Below are 16,588 nucleotides of genomic sequence, written 5' to 3' on the forward strand. Positions count from 1 at the left end.
CACACCTAGGGACACATACAGACTGAAAGTGAGGATATGGAAAAAGATATTCCATGTAAATGTAAATCAAAAGAGAGTTGGAGCAGCAAGTCTTATATCAGACAAAATAGAGTTTAAAATAAAGACTATTACAATAGACAAAGAAGGACACTACAAAATGATCATGGGATCAATCCAAGAAGAAGATATAACAGTTGCAAATATTTATGCAACCAACATAGGAGCACCTCAATACACAAGGCAGATGCTAACAGCCATAAAAGGGGAAATAGACAGTAACACAATAATAGTCGGGGACTTTAACAACCTGCTTTCACCAAGGGAAAGATCATCTAAAATGAAAATAATTAAGGAGACACAAGCTTTGAAAGACACACTAGACCAGATAGACTTAATTGATATTTATAGGACATTCCATCCAAAAACAACAGAATACACTTTCTTCTTAAGTGCTCATGGAACATTCTCCAAGATAAACCATATCTTGGGGCACAAATCAAGCCTCAGGAAACTTAAGAAAATTGAAATTGTATCAAGTATCTTTTCCAACTAAGTGCTATGAGACTAGATGTCAAGTACAGGGAAAAAAAAACTGTAAAAAATACAAACACACGATGCTAAACAATACACTAGTAAATAACCAAGAGATCACTGAAGAAGTCAAAGGAGAAATAAAAAAATACCTAGAAACAAATGAAAATGAAAAGACGATGGCCCAAATCCTGTGGGATGCAGCAAAAGCAGTTTTAAGAGTGAAGTTTATAGCAATACAATCCTAACTCAAGAAACAAGAAACATCTCAAATAAAAAACCAAACCTTGCACCTAAAGCAATTAGAGAAAGAAAAAGAACAGTAACAAAAAAACCCCAGAGTTAGCAGAAGCAAAGAAATCATAAAGATCATATCAGAAAAAAATGAAGGAAACAGCAGCAAAGATCAATAAAACTAAAATCTGGGTTTTGGGAAGATAAACAAACTTGATAAACCATTAGCCAGACTCATCAAGAAAAAATAGGGGAAAGACTCAAATCAACAGAATTAGAAATGAAAAAGGAGAACTGACACTGCAGAAATACAAAGGATCATGAGAGATTACTACAAGTAACTATATGCCAATAAAATGGACAACCTGGAAGAAGCAGACAAACTCTTAGCAAAGCACAACCTTCTGAGACTGAAACAGGAGAAACAGAAAATATAAACAGACCAATCACAAGCACTGAAATGGAAACTCTGATTATAAATCTTACAACAACAAAAGCCCAGGACCAGATGGCTTTACAGGCTAATTCTACCAAACATTTAGAGAAGAGCTAACACCTATCCTTCTCAATCTCTTCCAAAGTATAGGAGAGGGAAAACACTCCCAAACATTCTATGAGGCCACCATCACCCTGATACTGAAACCAGACAAAGATGTCACAAAAAAAGAAAACTGCAGGCTAATATCACTGATGAACATACATACAAAAATTCTCAACAAAATACTAGCAAACAGAATCCAACAGCACATTAAAGGCATGATACACCATGATCAAGTGAGGTTTATCCCAGGAATGCAAGGATATTTCCATATATGCAAATCAATCAATGTGAAACACCATATTAACAAACTGAAGGATAAAAATCATAATCTCAATAGATAAAGAAAAAGTTTTTGACAAAATTCAACACCCATTTGTGATACAAATTCTCCAGAAACTGGGCATAGAGGTAACCTACCTTAACATAATAAAGGCCATATATGACAAACCCACAGCCAGCATTGTTCTCAATGGTGAAAAACTGAAACCATTTAACCTAAGATCAGGAGCAAGACAAGCTTTCCCACTCTCATTGTTATTATTCAACATAGTTTTGGTAGTTTTAGCCACAGCAATCAAAGAAGAAATAGAAATAAAAGGAATCCAAATCAGAAAAGAAGAACTAAAGCTGTCACTGTTTGGAGATGACATGATACTATACATAGAGAATCCTAAAGATGCTACCAGAAAACTACTAGGACTAATCAGTGAATTTAGTAAAGTAGCAGGATACAAAATTAATGCACATAAATCTTTTGCATTCCTATACACTAATGATGAAAAAATCTGAAAGAGAAATTAAGGAAACACTCCCATTTATCACTGCAACATATAGATTAAAATACCTAGAAAGAAACCTACCTAAGGAGACAAAAGACCTGAATGCAGAAAACTATAAGACACTGATGAAAGAAATTAAAGATGATACAAACAGATGGAGAGATATACCATGTTCTTGGATTGGAAGGACCAACATTGTGAAAATGACTATACTACCTAAAGCAATCCAGAGATTCCATGCAATCTCTGTCAAACTACCAAAGGCATTTTTCACAGAACTCTAACAAAAAATTTCACAATTTGTATGGAAACACAAAAGACTCTGACTAGCCAAAGCAATCTTGAGAAAGAAAAATGGAGCTGGAGGAATCAGGCTCCATGACTTCAGACTATACTACCAAGCTACAGTAATCAAGACAGTATGGTACTGGCACAAAAACAGAAATATAAATCAATGGAACATGATAGAAACTCAGAGATAGAGCCATGCATATATGGTCACCTTATCTTTGACAAAGGAGGCAAGAATTTACAATGGATAAAAGATATACTCTTCAGTAAGTGGTGCTGGGAAAACTGGACAGCTACATGTAAAAGAATGAAATTAGAACATTTCCTAACACCATACACAAAAATAAACTCAAAATGGATTAAAGACCTAAATGTAAGGCCAGACACTATAAAACACTTAGAGGAAAACATAGGCAGAACACTCTATGACGTAAATCACAGCAATATCCTTTTTGACCCATCTCCTAGAGAAATGGAAATAAAAACAAAAATAAACAAATGGGACCTAATGAAACTTAAAAGCTTTTGCACAGCATAAACAAGGCAAAAAGACAACCCTCAGAATGGGAGAAAATATTTGCAAATGAAGCATCTGATAAAGGATTAATGTCCAAAATACACAAGCACCCCATGCAGCTTAATATATATATAAAAAAACCCAATCCAAAAATGAGCAGAAGACCTAAATAGACATTTCTCTAAAGAAGATATACAGATTGCCAACAAACACATGAAAGGATGCTCAACAACTCTAACCATTAGAGAAATGCAAATCAAAACCACAGTCTGTTATCACTTCACACATGTCAGAATGGCCATCATCAAAAATCTACAAACAGTAAATGCTGGACAGGGTGTGGAGAAAAGGGAACCCTCTTTCACTGTTGGTGGGAATGTAAATTGATACAGCCACTATGGAGAACAGTATGGAAGTTCCTTAAAAAACTAAAAATAGAGCTACCGTATGACCCCAGAATCCCACTATGGTGTATATACCCTGCAAAAAACATAATTCATAAAGTCATGTACCACAATATTCATTGTAGCACTGTTTACAATAGTCAGGACATGGAAACAACCTAGGTGTTAATTTACAGATGAATGGATAAAGAAGCTGTGGCACATGTATACAATGGAATATTACTTGGCCATAAAAAGAAATGAAATTGTGTAATTTGTAATGAGGTGGATGTACCTAGAGACTGTCCTACAGAGTGAAGTAATTCAGAAAGAGAAAAATACCATATGCTAACATGTGTATATGGAATCTAAAGAAATAAAAAAAAAATGTTCTGATGAACCTCAGGGCAGGACAGAAATAAAGATGCACACATCAAGAGTGGACTTGAGGACATGGGGAGGGGGAAGAGTAAGCTGGGATGAAGTGAATGGGGATATATTTATACATATAGCTGATTCACTTTGTTATATAGAAGAAACTAAAGCAGTCATATTCCCATAAAGATGTTAAAAAAATTAAATGCATCTTTCAAACCTGCATTTTTTTTAATGTCACAAGCTTGTACAATCATTTGTCAAGGTAATGACAAATAAATTCAAAAGAGCAAGAAAGAAGTGATCATAACTAGTTTTTGACAAAATTTAACTTTACAAATGACATTGTTGGACACCCCATAATATTAATAACATAAACTATGCAAAGGCAAATTATTTTTTATGTACATAGTGACCAGTGTTCTAATTTACAGGTAGTAGAAACTGATTTTCAGAGTCTGAATCAGTACTGTGAGACTATTAATATATGGTAATGCTTGAGGAACAAACGCTGGAGGAAAAATGAGTGCTTTTCACTGAAATTTCATTTGAACATTCAAGTTCTGCTTCTGATAATGGTGGAGTATTTTGATCAAACACATTCTTGGGGATCTCTCACACACACACACACACACAGAACACACACTGAAATGTAGTTTAAAGATACTTAAAATCCTAGAGAGTGACATAATTCAGGAGAAATCTGGAAAGTGAATGGGTAGAAAATTAAGAAAACTGCCATTGGTGATTATGTTGGTCTGTAATTAATAAATTACCTGAGGGCATTTTCACTCCTCATGATATAGGAATACTGGAGCTCCATTAGAAGAAATGGTGATACAGTTTTAAAAGGGCCAAAAGAGAGACTTTAAGACTACAGAGGCACCTAAATAGTGGGAGGAAATTCTGGAAAGTAGAGTCTTGGTATAAACTCTGTTTAAAACATTGACTTATCCCCCAAGTTCCCATGGATGTGGTAAATATCAAGAATAATTGTTTTAATTTTTGCTGTTATAAGAGTACCATGGATTGGATGGCTTAAAACAGAATTTTATTTCTTACAGTTCTGGAGGCTGGAATTAAAAGATCATGGTACCAGCATGGTTGCGTTTTTGGTGAAGGCCCAGTTTCTGATTTGCAGACAGCCATCCTTACATAGTGGAAGTGGTGAGACATCTCTGTGGTCTGCTTTATAAAAGTGTTAATCCCATTCATGAGGACTCCATGTTCATAACCTAATCATCTCCCAAAGGCCCCACCTTCTAACACCATCACAATGGAAGGTAAGATTTCAACCCGAATTTGGGACAAGACACATTCAGTTCATAACAGTAATGATGGAAGGTAATGGGTGGAAGGCAGAGAGAAGAGAGTAAGTATTTTAACTACTGCCAACTGCAAGGGAAATAGACCAGAAAAGTCAACCATCTGATATAAAAAATAAAATGAACACTGTCCTGGGAAAAATAAAATAATCCAGAATATCTACAATGTATCAATATTTTCTGGTATATAATCAAACTTTGCAACCTGTGCAGGAAAAGATAAATGTAACCTATAACCAATAAAAAAGACAATAGAAGTACATTATGAGGTATATAGATATGAAATTTTTAGATGATAACTAGATTATGAGATTTTTAGCCATTATCTTTGAATATCTTTTCTACCCTTCTCAGTCCTCATCTTCTGATATTGCTATTGTGTATATATTGGTGCACTAAAGAGTATCCCTCATTTCTCTTTTTTCTCTCTATTATTCAGACTTGCATTCTCTCTTTTGTTCTATCTTCAAGTTTGCTGACTCTTTCTTTCGTCAGTTCAAGTTTACCGTTGAGCCCCTCTAGTGAATTTTGTATTTCAGTTATTGTACTTTTCAACTGTAAAATTACAATTTATTTTTATTTCTTTATTGTTATTTTATATTTAATGAGACTTTATCATCATGCTTCCCTTTACTTCTTTAAACGTTGCTTTCTTTTGTTCTTTGAACATATTTATAATAACTGCTTTGTAGTTTTATCTCCTAATTCAGCTTTAGCTCTTCAGCTTTCGTCTTTCAGAACAGAAATTTTGCTCTCCTAGAGGATTGGGGCAATAGTGATAGGAGAATGATTATTCTAAGTCTGCCCCATCTGGGGTAGACCCTTTGCCCTTGGTGGAGGTAGAAAATCCAGCTGCTGTTGCCTGAGATAGTACCTCTGCAACACAGAGCTAGGAAGATGAGAATTACTGCCAGCTTACCCTTCCTGAGGAGAAACAGTGAAATTAGTCATTAGACAGGGGGCTGAAGGCAGAGGAAGCCCTGTATTCTTGCATGAATATTTCAGGGGTAAGGCTTCAATCAGGTTGGACTGGGACAGGGTGGGAAGGGAGTGGGCCATGGCTCAAATGCCACAGACTTCTAGTGTTTTTACTGAGATTTAATATATCTTGGAAAAATGTTTCCTCATTATATCTGTATGTCCTTAGGATATCATTCGAGAATTCATCTCAGCATAAGCATATGAAATGTAATATTACTTCATTAAATTGATATTATTAATACCATGTTCATGATTCCAGGCTTTTTGCTCAAGAGGCATATCTCAAGGATATGATCACTATTATGATAAACTTAACCTACTTCTTCTGCAATAATATTCAGTATATGTAATTTTATGGATAATAAAGTCACAATTTTTAAAATTATAAAATTGTGATTTTATGACTCAATCAACATAAATTTGACTCTTTTCAAATATTTGATTATTTTTCTTATTATTGGGAAAAGAATGAGGTTATTAAGTATTAAAAGAAAAAGGAACAGAGGGAGTAAGAAAAGGTAAGTAAATTGGGGTAATTTTCCCCTTGATTAATTGATATTAAAAATTCCAAAATCTGAAAATTTAAATCATACCTAATGGGTATATCTACTCTAAAGAGACACCTTTATTAGTTAATGTGATATAATAATAAATATATAACAAATGTACATACATAATAAATATAATAATATAAATATCAGTATTTATCTTTGCTTACAATCTATGTTTCATTTTAATGAATTGTTTTTTAGGGTTATTTGCTCCTATCTATTAGAGTTGACTTCAACTCTTTAAAGTTTCTACTTTTATATTGGTCTACCTTATCAGATGCTTGTCACTGTTACTATGGATTTTGAAGTTATAACTTAACTATATGACTTTTTTAATATAGTAAATAAAGTGGTCATTTGATAGAAATAAAGATATCCATATTTTTATCATATAAAGAAATCCCAATATACTACTTTAACTAACGATTTTTAGTTTATAGAACAAGAATGCTAAATATTAAAGATGAAGCATATGAGTTTGGAAAATATATCATCAACATTGTACTGTATTCTTTTTAATTTCAAATTGCAATAACACTTTATACCATATCTATCTAAGTAGAGTATTTTTTTTAGTGTTGTCAAATGTAACACATATATGGGGTGAAAATAGTTTTAAGGCTTTGTGAATATCTTCTCTAAAGTTTATAAATGGAAGACCTATTTTTCTATTGGTAATTTATCTCTAAAAAATTGTGTCAGCTATTTAAAAGTTATTCTTCAACATAATAAACGTTGTCATCTTATGTAGCACAATTGCATGTAAATGACAACTCTGACCAATAAAGTTAAACTATTTTAATGAAAACTAGGTAAAGCTTCTGCTGAGTATCAGCTGTAAGTATCCCTTTTATACTTTACGGTAGCTGAAGGCTTTATAAGTAAATACATTGCAATTGTGTTTGTTAAGATTGTTCAGAAGAAGGGTTATAATACAGAACATGGCTGTAAGCAAAAGCAGTAAGATAATATGTATTTTTCAATTATTTTATATTTAGAAAATATAGGCTATTACTCTATTGGAAATTATAGGATATCATAAGAATTCATATACAACTTTTGGATTCCAAGTATAACCAAAGTTAGCAACTGAGATCAAGTAAAAAAACATAGAATAGGTACAAATTCTGATGAACATAGAATTTTTGTGTTTTAAATGACAATAAGTACTCTCACTAAAATACCTTACATTTTTGTTGTTGTGTTTTTAATTGTAGATCTGTAATGTCATTAGAGATACAAATTAACCAATTCCTCTCCTCCAAAACAATCTACTAATTTAGTAGGCAGATGATCACAGTGAACTTATAAATATTGAGCTATATGGAAAAATTATGTGAAATTTCTATAATTCTTCCTCCAAAAACAAATTATATGAAAATTTCACACTTAAAACTTCAGCTGAAAAAATTATATATATATTTTTTTAAATTTAAAATTTTAATATATTTTAGAAATGTTATCTATAGCTCAACACATATTGCTTAAAATGTTATTAAGGTAATTATCCCCATCTCAGTTTTGCAAGATGCAAACAAGATATATTAAAAACCACAAGAAAGTACTGACTTTAAAATTAAAAAAAGAAAGCTAAAGCAAATATCTATTTCATTATATAAATATTTGCAAACCAAAATTATAGTTTTTGTTTTTTACATATCCCTGGTATTTCCAACTTTTCCAAAGGGCTCAAATGTCTTAATTTGTTTTAAAAAAAATACTAAGCTTGGATTTATGTACAATATGATTCACTATCTTCATATAATACATTAGGGAAAATATCTCCAAGAAATAGTGCAGAAGCAAGAAATTGCTGGTAACAAGACACAATTTCATCAGTGTTGAATATAATGCTTCAGAATATTCACTGAGAATATATGAAAAAGATTATGTTTATAAGTATACATATGTATGTATATATGAAAATATATATGTAAATATGCTTCCAAAAGAGCATATTTAACAAAAATCTCTTCATTAGACAGTTTATCAACACAAGAATTGTGTAGCTTCACCAAATGGATCTTCACTATTCCTAAATAACAATTTTTGCAGATTTTTGGCTATTAGACAAAAATTATTCCAGAAAATCTTTATTTCTTTATCTACTTTATGTTGTCTCTTCTACCAAGCTAGTTAAGTCACTTTGTCTAATAATACATCTTAAAGTCTTTATAATGGGGCTTTTATGCATGTTATTATGTGTATAAGCATGTTTCCTTCATCCTACAGCATCTTCTTATTACTAGATTTATCACTCTATCAGTCCTATTTCCCTCAGATATAAGTCCTTCATTGAAATATTTAGACATATCGTTTATTTTTTTAAATTATTGTTCAAAATATTTTATTCCTCAAATCCTACCTCCATAGGTAGAGTACATTTATCACCCTGTCAGCTTAAGCTTGTCTATGTAACTTGCCAGGTGGGATTAAGGTAAGGAAGGTGAAGCAAGGCCATGCACATTCAAGGCCATATTAAAATAATAATAATCATGATAAGTAAGTAAATAAATAAATAAAATATGGTGAGAGGAAACGTTTGGAGGTGTTGGATATGTTTATGGCATAGATTATGGTGATAGTTCACAGATATATATTTATCTCTGAATTAATTATGTTATATGCATAAGTATGTATAACTTTTTGTATGTTAAACATACCTCTATAAAATAGTTTAAGTTTGCTTGATATTTTGTTCTTTGTGGAACTTTCTGCATTTTTAAAATATTGCATTAAAATATTTTTCATCTTGCCCATTAAGGTTTTTGGCAGCCCCTCAACTTTTGTGCCCCAAGTGAGAGTCTCAGTTACCTTACCTTAGTGGTAGTCAAGTTTTGGTCTTCTGAATGTGTTACCAAGTTGAAGCTTGTACTGCTCACTGCCGACAAGCCAATAAATTGAGAGACGTGGTGTTGGGGCAAGGAATAGCAATTTTATTTGGAAAGCCAGCAGACCAAGAAGATGGTGGACTGGTGTCTCAAAGAACAATCTTACCAGAGTTAGAATTTAGGCTTCTTTTATGCTGAAAGGAGAGGGTGTGTGGCTGGTTGTTGCACATTTCTTGGTTCTGGAATCCTTTGATTTTGCAGTTGTCCATGTAGGTCTGGTCACAGTGTTCTAAGAGTTATTCTCTGTTCTGCAACTTTTTATCTCCATATGAATGAAAAATTGTTATACCTTTAAAGGTCAGGGTCTTGAGAATGGGCTATCATATATATTTCAGGCTATAAGCAGCATCCTTTTACAAAGGTGCAGAGCCAGCCGGACTAAGCACAAGCAACAGAGCACAAGGGTTAGAGCTAAAGGAATAGATCCAATATGGAGTCAGGTTTATTCTCTCTTACAAATGTTGGTTAATATGGCAGTGGGCCTAGACATTCAGAGACCTCTTGTGGTGCTGCTTGCCCTCTTGTACCTATGCTGTTACCATGAGAAGAGCATATCTTAGACAGTCTTTTGCTCCCAGGAGGATGACAGGCTAGCCCTGAAGGCCTATAACATGAAGCAGAGCTTCCCAGAAGTCTCAGCCTGAAAAATATACTCTGACCCTCTGCCAACCTCAAACTTCATGAGAATGCATAATTTGTTTTCCAAAACACTGACTTTGGGATAGATTTTATGCAGTATCATTTAGAGTTAGCTAACTAATTCAGGTTCTATTTCTAAAACTTAAACACATTCTTTAAAGCAATGTAATCTGTCCTTACACAAATTACACTATTGGACCTGTCTTCCATAATGTTACAGATGAACTCAACAATGTAAAATAAACAAATATATTTCAATCTGTATTTATATTTCTACTATTTTGGCTTGGTATAAGCCAACGTAGTCTCTGTTGGATAAACAAGCCCAAAGCCCTCCACCTACCTAGAAAGCCATCTTCAAACATTTTCCTTACATGGGAGTGGCTTTCTCTATTGCTAGGCTGCAGGGTATCTCTATTTATAAGAGTATCATCAGCACATACAAAAGGTATGTGAGAAGTATTAATGTATCAGCCAATGAGGGACGCATGCCTGTGGATACAACCTTTGTCAATTTAAAGAACAATTCTAAGTTGAGATTTTATACAGTCTCTCAGAGATTTTAAAGTGAAGTTGAGTCCTACTTGCCCATAGCATTAACCTCTTTTTCATAATTTTCTTAAATTTTTCACTTCTCACGTCACCCATTATTCTTCCTGGGATTACCTCCTAAATAAACCATGTGTACAGTTGTTTCAGGATCTTCTTTGGAAGGACCCCAAACTAAAAGAGTTGATGCTGATAAGTGAGGTTATATTTTAAGGACGACAGATAAAAGGGTAAAATCCAAGGTTTGAGAGAATTGACTCATTTTAAAAGTTGACTAAATTCACACTTTGGTAGAGTTCAAGTTCTGACAAGGAAGGTATGGGACCCTGAGAACTGAGATAGGAACATCTGAACCTCCAGTTTCCCCTAGGTTAGAGCCTAGACTATTGGCCGGTAAAAGGGGTCCTTTTCACCTTGCTATAGCAAAGCAGTCTCCCAATGCCTATAAACCATGAAAAGGTCTCAAAAGATTATTTTATCTTCCTCAAAACATAGCTTTACCTCTATATTGCTTCCAGACCAAAAATTAAGTGGGTGTAAGCATAGCCTGAGCAATGAAGAAACATTCTCTGCAATACTGGGAAATGGATTTTTACCTAAATAAATAAATAAATACATAAATAAGAAAGGGTGGGTGGGGGAGAAAGAAAGAAAGAAAGAAAGAAAGAAAGAAAGAAAGAAAGAAAGAAAGAAAGAAAGAAAGAAAGAAAGAAAGAAAGAAAGAAAAGGAAGGAAGGAAGGAAGAAAGAAAAGGATGGAAGGAAGGAAGGAAGAAAGAGAGAAAGAAAGAAAGAAAGAGAAAGAAAGAAAGAAAGCAGGGAAGGAGGGAGGGAGGGAGGAGGGAGGAAGAAAGGAAGGAAGGAAAGAAAGAAGGAAGGGAGAAAATATAAATTAAAGGAAAGGAAAAGCAGCAGAATCAGGCTACCAGTTACCAATAGGAACAAGAAGAATATATGTTGTTGTCGATCTTAAGAGTGAACTAGGTGACATGGGAGGCTGGATAACGGAGATTTACTGATATGAGATCGTTGTCCTATAACTCAGGAACCTGACCTATTATGCTGCTAGAATGACACCCAAGCCAGAAGAGATAAAGATGTGGAACTACCAGTAGAGTTTTGAGGCAGGATTGAAAAGACTCAGAAAGGCATGCATTGAAGGATATATTTATTACATAAAAACAGAGAAGCATCAGATGAATATATTGCCCAGAAGGGGCCAGAGGACACTACCTCCATTAAGGTGATTAAAAGAATACAAAGGAAGCATTAACATTACTCAACATCTCATTGGTGGTAACCAAAATCTTTGTGGGAAAAGTGCCACCAACTTGAATTAAAAGAGACTGGTGGCTGTTTGAAAGTAAAAATACTTTTAGGTCCTGACCTTCTATCTACAGAAAGCATGCTAACAGAATTGTTCAGTTACCAAGGAGGGTGTATTCTCTAGTGTCTACTATGTTATGGACTCAGTTCATCTCACAATAGGTCCAGTCATTCTATGGACCCTTCCTGTTGTCTTTTCCCTGGTCTTTCACTATGTAATGTAGAAATATACTGGGCAGAATAATAACATACTCACAGTAGTTCTAGGACTTAGTAAGTGGGATTATGGTAATAGAAGCCAAGTTGAAGACCTAGAAACTTCTTTCCCTTTAGTCAAGAAAGTCAGTTAGAGAAATTAAAAAACACATCAGCTTATATAGCAAAGATTAATGTTACCCTTAAAGTCAAAACTGGAAAGTATTCTGCAAGCCCTGGAAAATGGTGAGAAATAAACCCTACACAATTTCAGGGACTTGCACTATAGGGACATTTTTAATATCTAATGGTTTGGAGACATCACCTCTAAGATATAGGATGAGTTATTAAATGTTGCAATTATCACCATGAAGAGAGAGGCACAGTACATGATGACAATCACTTTGTATTTTGCAGACAACATATAGTACAATTGAAAATATTGCTCCAACTGAGTGACTCAGAAGGCTGCCATATTTGAGTGGGGTCCAGAGAAAGGGAGAGCTCTTCAGCAGGTTCAGGCTTTGATACAAGCTGCATTGCATTTAGCAATCTGACCCCGCAGACTCTATAGTGCTTGTGTTATCTGTGGTAGATAGGAATGGCATATGGTGTCTCTGGCAAGCTCCAATATGAGAGACATTATACAGATTCCTAGGGTTCTGGAGCAAGATCATCTGCAGCATATAACATTTGCCCATTCAAAAAGGAATGTCTGAGGGAACTCCCTGGCGGTCCAGTGGTTAGGACTTGGTGCTTTCTCTACCAAGGGCCTGGTTTCAATCCCTGGTCAGGGAACTAAGATCCCACAAGCCGTGCACATGGAGTGGCCAAACAAACAAACAGAAAGAAACAAAAAGGAATGTCTGATAGGCTACTGATCCTACTCTTGTTTATATCAAGAAATTATGTGACCAGCAGTCATCTACCATAAGCTGGATAGACCAACAGGGCATCGATTTGGGTGAACACAACACAATCATGTGTACATTTAGGAACAACCTCAGTCAAGTGTGGAAAGCACACACACATACACACACACACACACATACAACCTACAATTTACAATGAGAGAGGATGAACTCCAAGTAACTGTGGATGGTGTTATGAGTTGAATTGTGACCAGTAAATATTCATATGTTGAAGTCTTAACTCCTAGTACTTCAGAATGTGACCTTTTTGGAAATCAATTTATTGTGTATGTTATTAGTCAAGATAAAATCATACTGGAGTGGGATGGGCCCCAATCCAATATGACTGCTGTCCTTATAAAAAGGGGGAAATTTGTACATAGATATGCACATAGGGAAAATGTTATGAGAACTAGGGGTTGAAAAATACCTCAGAGTCCTTTGCTGTGAGAGGACAATTTTAAGGGGTGTTCTCTATAGTCTCTGAAATGAACCACTCTGGGATTTAGTGCCAGGTTCTTATATCTTATAGCTATAACCAATTTATTAACACATGCTTTATTGACTTCCTTCCCTTCCTTTTCACACTTTGTCACACCATGTTACAGTTGGGCAAGGAAGCATCATGAAGCACTCTAGCAAATCCCCTAAGTTTGACACATATTCCTTTCTATCCTTTTGATATTTCTTAGGTTCCTTCACTAAATAAAATACTTGTAATCAAATTCTTGTATCAGGATCTGCCTTGAGGAACTCAGAGTAAACATAAGGTGGCAGAAAGCTTAGCTGGAAAATGGAATTATGGTCATGGCCACGATACCATTCTTTTTGTTTTGTGAGATCAGCAGAGATATGAGGTCATGGCTTTTCTAGAAGTATCTTTCTGGACAGCTACAGCACGTAGTGGAATTATCACTAAAATGTGCTCAGCTCTTTTTGGAGAAACAACCAGAACCAGTGGACAGTCCTCCTAAATATTGGAATACAAATAGAAAGCAGTACTTTGATGTCTATTTTCATCAACAAATTTACAAAAATAAAAAATTTGATAGTACCTAGTACTGGAAAATGGGTAAAAACACCCTCATAAACTTCTAGAAAGATAATAGGTTGTTGCATCATTTTAGCAAAGCATTTTTGTGGGTAGTTGGGAACCCAACCAGAATCCCTCAGTCCATAACTCTTATATTGGCCATCCATCCTTCTGGAAATTTTGTATACCCATCATTTTGTTGTTGTTGTTGCAACTCTACTTCCATGCTTCTCTGCTCTTTTGGAAGCCTGAAAATGAATTTTCCAATAGTTTTTCCCAATGGAAGGCACTAGCTATGGGAAACAGGAGAAAAAACGAACTCATGTGCCCCTGTCCTTTTGCTTCTGGATGCACCTCCAACAATATTAGGGCCAAGTGCAATTCCTGCTCAGGCTATGTGTTTCCAGCACTGACAAGCAGAGGGTGGCTGTCACCCTTGAAGCACAGAGCTCTTGAGTCCTTCAGCAGTCTTGGTAGCAAAACTTTATCAAGGGCTCTGGTTTTGGTGGAAGCAACATCAGTGAGTGCCTTTACGTTTCCCTACTACGATAGCATAATATGGAATGTGGGCCCCTGGATTTTTGGAAGACTATGAGAGTGTAGTAGGGATATTCTAAGGCAGCCAAGACAGCTGCAGGATCTCTTGCAATTTCAGAGGCAGAGGAATTATGTGATAAGGGCAACATAATTTTGTTCTTTCAGCCTAGAGGTAGTAGGTGTTGCTGAAATTATTAATCTCACAATAATCTCAGCTTTTGAATTTTGCTCTCTCCGTTCTTATCATACACTTGTAATCAATTCTCTGTTTCAAATACTCCTGTTTGAAATACATAGAGTGATTCTGTTTTCTAGAACCAACTTTAACTGCTAGACTTCTCATCCCTGTTTCTACTTCATCCTTCTTCCATGAGTTGGCCCACTTTCTATTATGCTTTCTCTTCTATTTCTTATCTTCTAAATGTTTGCTTTCCTCAGGGATCAACTACTGGCTTACTTTTCTGTGCTATATGTGTACACCCTGGGTGTACTAAATACTGACTACTCCCTTGTATCTATCTCCTGTGAAATCTCACTATGAGGTCAAGACTGTCCGTTGAAAGTCTCCTCTTGGCATTACAAATATAAATATTCAAATTGATCTTATCTTCACAGTGTGCTATCAATATGTTTATTCTGTCATTTCAGTCCATTCCACAGCTATCCAGTTTTTTAAGTTATATGCTGGATTTATTTCTTTGTAATTCCCTCTTTCTTAGTCTTTCAAACCAATCTTTCACCTAGTTCCATTGCTTCTGGTTTCTGAGTATCTTTTGAAATTCTTCCCTGATGCTCTGTTATTTCATTCTTGATTTGTAACAACATATCTCAGAATTCACTGTTCAACCCCCCTAATCACCTTAAGGTTTTCTACCACCATGATTTTATAAATGAGAAATTTAAGTGCATACCTCTCTTTGTTAAAAGTTCTATTGGGTTGCCAAAGTCCTCGGGAAAAACTCAAAGCTTTTTTAGTGAGACAGGAAAGACAATCAGGGACACAGTGTGTGTTTATCTTGTTTGGATTCATTACTAGCCACTGCCTCCTTTGAACTTTTGAGTACAGTTTCATTGAATCATTTGGACTTCTGTTAATGTGTTATGAACTCTCTCTTCCTCTGTACCCATTTATTTCTTTTTATCTTCTGTCTGGAATGTCTTTCTCCACTTCATTTCCCTGGCTAACTCAGTCATCCCAGATTAGTTCAGGCATCCAAGTGTGTAAGATGACATTCCTATGAGAACTATGCATTGCTTCTATGTGTACAATAACCCTTGATGCATATTTCTCTCTTGTTTTTCTACATTTTACTCATTGGCTTACTGATCTATCATTTGTAAATTCATGGGGGATTGCACAGTTCCCACCTCAACATGGAATCTCAGAGACATTCAATAAAACTCTCTTTCCTGGTGCTATTTTCTCTACTTCTAGCAAATAGCTACACCTTATCTTTTAAATTATTGTTATTTTTATCTTGATTATTAGTTTTCCCTTTTAATAAATATATTATGTTTCAGAATGATATATGTCCTTTCAAATCAGGGTTGATAGGATTTTTGTGTGTCTACCTATCACTGTGTACTGAGTAATAAGTTTCTTAGTAAACATTTTGACACTTATTCTGGGAATATTTTCTGGGGAAATATTCATAACATTTTATTTTAGGAGTTCAGAAAGAAAAAAACTTATGTTTTTTATCTTATAGTCTAGACTTAAGTACATAATTCATGTGAAAATAATAATAAGATAATTGATAGCAAATTTCTGAGTTAATGATAATAAGTTCATGAGGAACACAGAAAGGAATCTTTGTATAGTCAATCCATCAGAGCCAAGTTCAAATTCTGTTATTTGCTAGACATCAGACCTAGGAGACATTACATAACCTCTTTCAATCTTAGTTTCCTCATCTGTAAATTAGGTATAATTATTATGACCTCCTCAAGGATTTGATGAAGATAAGATACTGCACATAAATAAGATACTGGACATAAAC

General features: G+C 34.7%; 2 long non-coding RNA genes across 2 annotated transcripts in view; both read left to right on the forward strand.

Moving 5' to 3' along the window:
* LOC309804647 overlaps window positions 1-4,747 on the forward strand; it is a 61,548-nt gene extending 56,801 nt beyond the window's left edge. The window contains exon 3 of the long non-coding RNA XR_014294150.1: window positions 4,716-4,747. This is a non-coding gene — a long non-coding RNA (uncharacterized lncRNA). The remainder of the gene's footprint in view (window positions 1-4,715) is intronic.
* Window positions 4,748-4,859: 112 nt separating this feature from the next.
* The window catches only part of LOC309804586, a 275,939-nt gene continuing 264,210 nt past the window's right edge, over window positions 4,860-16,588 (forward strand). The window contains exon 1 of the long non-coding RNA XR_014294142.1: window positions 4,860-4,934. This is a non-coding gene — a long non-coding RNA (uncharacterized lncRNA). The remainder of the gene's footprint in view (window positions 4,935-16,588) is intronic.

The sequence above is a fragment of the Mesoplodon mirus genome, assembly GCF_964341445.2.
Source record: "Mesoplodon mirus genome assembly, chromosome: 5".
Taxonomy (NCBI): Eukaryota; Metazoa; Chordata; class Mammalia; order Artiodactyla; family Ziphiidae; genus Mesoplodon; species Mesoplodon mirus.